Consider the following 7315-nt stretch of genomic DNA (forward strand, 5'->3'; position numbering starts at 1 on the left):
TAAATATCAAATAATGTGTATTGTTCATATTAAATCCAACTTTTAATTATATACATCAAGAAATCAAACATGACATTCACTATCTCATCACCCTTCTCTTTAGTATCCACCATCAATAATGTCTCTAGTAGAAAATCAAAATAAAATTTACACAAAAATTTATCATCTAAAATCATGAATATTAAGGGAGATGCATCGACTCTGTTGACACTTTTTCTTCACAAATTTCACCAATATCATCATCTAAAATCAACCAATTAAAAATTAATTAGAAACTCAATTTAAAATGTTATTTAAAAAAAATACAAATCTTTACCATCATAATTTGGAACAAATCCACGTAACCAATTCTTTGTGCAAATAAACATTTGGACATGCTCATAAAGAGTGGAACTTTTATATTTTGTTAAAAGACGTCCACTAATACTAAATGCAGACTCAGATGTTACTGTAGTGATGAGAATACTTAAAACATCTCTGACCATAACTGACAGAGTGAAAAATCTATCCTCATTAGTCTTCTAAAAATTCAACACATCATACTTCAAATCATCTTCATTGGTGTGAATCAAACCTTCTTTTAGATAAATCTCTAATTCATCTTTATCCGTGAAAGTTTGGGTTTCATAGTCAAATTCTCGAAACTCCTAAAAGATGTAGTATAAAGATCATTTAAGTAACGAATAAACACAATAGGAGAAAAATAATACTATACTAGCATTAAATACCTTTATCACCATTTTGCTCTTCTTTGTAAGCCTTCCTTCTTCAGGTGACTTAGGAGATTAGTTACTACTTTGAGAAATTGTTGAACCACTAAAAGTATTCATATACTTTTCATACAATCTTTTAAAGTTCTCCAATACTTCATTTGCCTTCAATTCAAAGGTTGAAAGATCTAGTTTTTTGCAACAAAACCTCAAGAACTTTAACTTTAATCGACGATCAAGAATTGTCTCAAAAGCCAAGATGGTGTGATAATCCTTCCAATATTTATCAAACTTCACCTTCATTCTCAAAGTCATGTTCATAATAACATCATTATCACAAATTTGATTGTTTTTCAAAAGGCATTCAATTTTCTAAACTTGCATAAAATACAAATTTGATGTTGGATATGATGAACCCGAAATGAGGTTTGTAGTTCCATAAAATGGCTATAAAAATTCACATAATTTTTTTTTGCTAAGCTCTATTCTTCATTTGTCGAACAATGTTTATAAGCTCCATCTACAATACTAAGGATGTCAAACGCTTTTTCAAATCTAAGTGCACTTTCCAACATCATATATGTAGAGTTCCATTAAGTTGGAACATCTGATTTTAGACCAACACCTTCTTCAATTTCTGCTTGCTGCACACAATCTTTAAATTTCACCATTCTCCCATATGAAGCTTTCACATATTTCACACTCTCTCTGATTTTAAATAAAGTTTTAACAGCCACCTTTAATCCTACTTGCACAGTCAAATTTAAAATGTAAGCAGAGTAACGTATATGAAAATGTTCTCCATTACAAAGCAAACTATATTCTGCTTACGTAGATGAATTTTTAAGATATTTTATATGTTGTCATTTGTAGAAGCATTATCTAAAATAATAGAGAATACTTTTTTATCAATTCTTCATTGCTTCAAAGAGTTAAATAAGATTGCTTTCAGATCAGTCCTAGTATGGGGAGGGATCATTCGACAAAAAATTCAAAATCTTACTCACTAGTCACCAATTCTCATCAACAAAATGAGTTATCAGACAAATATATCTTTCAGTGATAAATGTTGTCCATACATCATATGTCAAATAAATTCTATTAGATATCCTAGACATTTTCTTCTTCAATTTCTCTTTCTTTGTTGAGTAAATCATTTTAAGATCTGATACTAAAGTATTTTTAGAAAGCATTACAATAATTGGACTAATGTAATTAATCCAATCTCTAATACTCACATACTCAACAAAGCTAAATACAAGATCATGTTTTACTATAGCCTAAGCGAATTTTTCTCTGATGAACATTCTAGTCAATTTTAGTTAGAAGACCTTCTATATCATCATCGAATCTAATACTGAGGGGTATGGATTTACAAGAAACTATATGATGACTCAGATGAGAAGTTCCATAACTATTCTTAGTTTCCGAATTCTTCTCAATTTGTTATTTATGATTACAAAAGTTGTATGCACCCATTTCAACACCATCTCTGTCTTTTTCAATATTCTTAAAAAACCTCCAAATATTAAATTTTTCGCAAGAATCAACACTATCAGAAACTTAAATAAAAGTTTCAGAAATAATCTCATTATCCATGTTTATAAATTTTCTACTCATATCCAAATAATGTGTATTGAAATTCTACAACAACAACAACAACATTATTCATCTTATCTAAATATGCATATGCAACTGCTACGGTTCTACTACACTAGCCCTTTTAGCTATACATATACTAATTAGACTGTCTTCAAACTTGGTGGAGATTAACTAGACCTACATACAACTAGCATTCTAGCTCGAATTTTAGCTTGATCAATGAAAATTCAACAAATCGAGTAATAACTAACACAAATACATTTCTAACTAATATTATTAATTATTGCATATGATAGACAAAAGACTTGTTTAGATTGCTAAAGAAAAATTTAGGTCCTTCAATTCCTTTATAGCACAAAAGTTGACACTTGTTCCAAAGCATATTAATTGTTAAGCTTTAAAAAATAATAAACTTTTACATCAATGGATAAGTTTGATAAGAACACATTGCAAGTATAGTACTACATAATAAAGAGTTTATTTAGCATATTCATATTCATATTTTATTTATACACTGCTTTTGAGAAGGAGAATTGAAGAATGGCAAAAAATATAAGAGTTTAGGAATCGATCTAGGAACTACATTCATTTAATATAGTACATTAGTTTGATTCATTATAGAAAATATGAAAATATCACAAGACATTTTACTATTTTGTAGATGCTAAAAGGTTGATTGGCAGAAAACATAAAGATTTCAAAATTTAAAATGATCTCAAGTTGCCTCGTTTAGGTTATTAAAATGAGACAAGGAGTGTTGTTTCTTGATTTTGGTTGGTAAAAAAGTGATTTCGAAAACAGCCAAAAATGGATTTCAAAATTAAAAATGAAAAACAAAGAAATAGAGACACATATGTAGTTGTTGATAACTAACACAAATACATAACTTTTTCCCACTATTTTAGATTGTATGGAATAGAAGTTGCAGATTCAAGAGATCACAAAGGGATGCAAAACTTAATGACCCAAATCACGTAAGAGAAAGAAAAATATGATTAATCAAGCACCATTAAGATTAATCAAGCACTCAACAAGAATCAAGTTAAAAAGAACATAATTAAACTGAATTTAAATAGTTAGACACCATTAAGATTAATCAAGCAGATTATTTTCACATAAAATAATTGAACTATAAATAATTGATAAAATAGATAAAAATCAATGAATTAATTAAATCGGTTTGATTTATTTTGAAAATCCCATTTTGAGAAGTCCCATTTTGAAATCAAGTAGAAATAAGCAAATTATAAAGGCAGAAACTCTAGAAGAAGAAGAAGAAAGTCATCTTTGAGGCTCTAAAGCAGAAACACACACTCTCTAAAGCAGAAACAAGCTGAATCGGTGATAGCAGGACAAGCACCACATCATGGGGTTAGGGAGGAGGAAGAGCACTGCTTCAGGGAAGAGGAGGAGCAAGAGGAGCACTGTGTCACGGCGTCAGGGGGAAGAGAGCACCGTGGGAGGAGAAGGAGCACTGTGTCATGATGTCAGGGAGGAAGAGGAACACCATGTCACGACGTCAGTGAGGAAGAGAAGCACCGTGTTAAGGAGGAGGAGTACACCGAATTCGTCTTTAGCAGATTTCAGCGCAAGTTTCATCGTCACTCGTTAGGGTCTAAAGGAAGAGGAGGTCACCAATTTGATATTCGGACTTTTAGGGCTAGCCCTGTTTTAATTTTAGGGGGAGCTTAATTAGGGTCAGGGCTTACAAAATGTGTTTTTGTAATTTTTGGGCCTGTGGGATGAAATTATTTTGAAGGGTATAGGACTAGCCCTAGAGTTTTGGGCTCAATTGACACCACTACACTAGAGGACCCATAAGTATAGTTCTTGTATGGTTGTCTGAATGTCCCCAACCAAATTGTATTAGGATTCACCACAGTAGCACTGTTCAATCCGTTGCCTTCATGTGTACCCTATTGGGAATTCTAAGTCCGAGTCTTGAAGGTTTTTGTATACTTATTCTACGTAATAAAAAGAGAGATTTAGTTGTCATAGTTGAAATGAATATTATTTAAAATAAGTAGTATAAGAAAATCGAGATTCACATGTAAATGCTCAGATTACTCATCCATTCACAAAATCTTGTTCTCCTTTTTGGTATGGAGATGTATCAAGATCTCAGCGTGAGTCAGGTTGCGCTCTAACTTCTTCGTTTGCACATAGTCAAGTATAAACAAAGACAAATATAAATACAATGATGATATCGATAAAATCTAAATTAACTATAATTTAAAAACTACTTTATTATTTTTTGTGTGGAAACAATGGTCACTTAATTTTCATAATGCAAAGAGTCACTGTTGGCTGATGTTCTATTTTTCCTAATTATTGTTTTATTTTGCTTGAATATGAAAAAGTTTGAAACATAGGAATAAATTCTCTAGAGTTTATGTTACATATGAACAAGGGAGTGTTTGATTTTATCTGAATTTTTTCAACAAAATCTATTTCTTTATATAAGAAAGCACAAGAGTATTTATTCTAAGTTCCTGCTAGTTGCATGTTAGTTAATTCTGAAAGGTATCAGATACTAGTGAGTCAGAGGAAGATAAGACCAGAAGAGAGAAATGAAGAAAAATAGGGAGATTGAGATTTTCATTTTCAACAAAACTTGCAGAATTGGTTACACCAATATACAGTTGAGGTATATCTAGACATAATGGAAAGGGAAACTATCTAGAAGGAACTAGAAGAAGCTGTGTAACTTACTTGACAGCTCAGTATACTTGTAATAGAAACTCTAACTAACTTCTCTCCCTTCTCTCTACTCTTCTTTGGCTAACTGTTTTGCATACTCTCTATCATGTCCCCGCAAACTTAAGGGAGCAGAATTTAATAAATTCTACACCTTGATTTTGTCTTTAAGTGAAATGAAAGCAGCTAAAGGGAGTGCCTTTGTGAATGTGTTTGCGATTTGAACCGAGCTTGGTACATGACTCACCTGTATCACTTTCTTTGACACATAATCCCTCACAAAATGCAAGTCGATCTTGAAATGCTTCAATTTCGAATGGAGAATAGGATTTGTAGCCAGAAGCACTATACTTTGATTGTCACAATAAGCCATGGTACCTTTGTAACACTCCATTTCAATTCCCCGATGACGCCTTTAATCCAAATAAGTTCAGCTGCCAAATCTGCCATGGCCCTATATTCTGTCTCTATACTCGATCTTGCTACAACATCTTATTTCTTTGAATGTCAGAAGACCAAATTCCTTCCTAGAAAAACACAAAAGCCTCCAATAAATTTTTTGTCACTTGGATCACCTGTCCAATCAGAGTCATAATAAGATGTAATTTTTAATGAAGGGTCATTGTGAAGCTTTAGACCATGTGATGCTGTTTCACTCACATATCGCAAAATCTACTTAACCAGCTTCTAATGATTCTTCAGAGGATCTTGCATAAGCTGAGCTACTTTGTTGACACTATATGCTAAATCCAGTCTGGTGACAATCAAGTACTGAAGACTGCCAATAATATATCGATACAAGTAAGGATTGTCAAAGGGTACACTACTTGTGGCTTCAACTTTACAGTGAAGGGGAGTGGTGTGTGACACGATTTGCAACCACTCATGTTGGCTTTTGCCAGCAGATCTTGAACATATTTTTTTTGAGTCATCATTAAGCCTCCATCATCCATTATTGTTACCTGAATTCCTAAAAAAGTTACAAATTACCCATGTCCTTTAATGCAAAGGTTAAGTTCAGCCTTCGAGTGACTTTAAAAATGACTTCAATAGAGCTTCTAGTAAATATGATGTTATCTACATAGATCAGGACAGAGGTGATTGAAGGGTGATCATGCTTCACAAAGACAAACACATCTAATTTGGTGGCCGAGAACCCTAAATTTTGAAGTGCTGTAGAGAGGTTATGGTACCAGATTCTTAGTGCCTACTTTAGTCTATATAGGGTCTTGGTGAGTTTGCACACAAATTTGGAACTTTACCTTGTGTATCCTTGCGACTATCTCATGTATACATCTTTAGTGAGCTCTCCATGCAAGAAAGCATTCTTCATGTCCAACTGTTTTATAGACCAAGACCTTGCTAAAGCTATAGATAAGATGATGCGAATGAAAGTTAGTTTAACAACAGAACTATACATTTTTGTGAAGTCAAACCTTGGCCGTTGAGAGAATTCCTGGGTTACTAACCATGCTTTAAGTTTCTGTAAACTACCATTAGCATTGTACATGAGTCTAAAAACCCATTTGTTGTCTATGGCCTTTTTGCCAACGCGTAATGGGACAAGTTTTCAGGTGTGATTATTTAAGAGTGCATCAAATTTAGTATCCATTGTTGTCTTCCATCGAGGTCAGCCAAAGCTTGTTGAACACTTCTTGGTTCAACACAAGCTTGGAAGGCTCTTGGTCTAAGGGAGCTTGACTTGATGCGAGTGATCATGGGGTGAACATTTGTTGCCTCTTAATATACAATATCATTGGATGCCCACGGAAATACAATTTCCATGTCTGAGATAGGCACTGTGACTAGGGTATCAGATGGTGCTGTGTGTGATAGAGTAGAGTGATTAGTTATGGTTTGTGGTTGAGGAAGAGACATAGATGAGAGCGAAGGAACTGAAGGTGAAGGAATTGGAATGGTGACAGGGGGTGGAATAGAAAAATTATATGGCAAAAGAGGTGGAATGGATGAGGTTGAAGAAATTGAAGCAGGTGCGGCAATGGGGACCTGGGTTGATGTTAAGGATGGCGAGTTTAGATTGATGGTTGAAGATTTAGGAATAAGTGGAAATTGTGGTAGGGGTGTGTAATTAGGTGGTGACTGCTTGTCTTGATTTTCAGCGTTGAATTCTGAGGTTAGATATTTGAATGGGAAGTTGGTTTTATCAAATATGACATTTCTTATGATTATCACTCTTTCTGATGGCGTCAAGCATTTATACCCTTTGTGACTGGTTCCATAACCAATGAACACACTAGGGGTTGATCTGAAATCAAGCTTGTGCTAGTTATATGGTCTGAGATGAG

At 33.4% G+C, this 7315-nt stretch overlaps 1 long non-coding RNA gene across 1 annotated transcript; it reads right to left on the reverse strand.

Moving 5' to 3' along the window:
- Nucleotides 1-3960, reverse strand: LOC140184764 (uncharacterized). Its single transcript, XR_011882415.1, has 2 exons — nt 729-3960; nt 1-647 (listed from the first exon to the last, which is right to left on the reverse strand). It is a non-coding gene; the product is annotated as an uncharacterized lncRNA (long non-coding RNA).
- Nucleotides 3961-7315: the final 3355 nt, after the last annotated feature.

The sequence above is a fragment of the Arachis hypogaea genome, chromosome 5 (assembly GCF_003086295.3).
Source record: "Arachis hypogaea cultivar Tifrunner chromosome 5, arahy.Tifrunner.gnm2.J5K5, whole genome shotgun sequence".
NCBI lineage: Eukaryota > Viridiplantae > Streptophyta > Magnoliopsida > Fabales > Fabaceae > Arachis > Arachis hypogaea.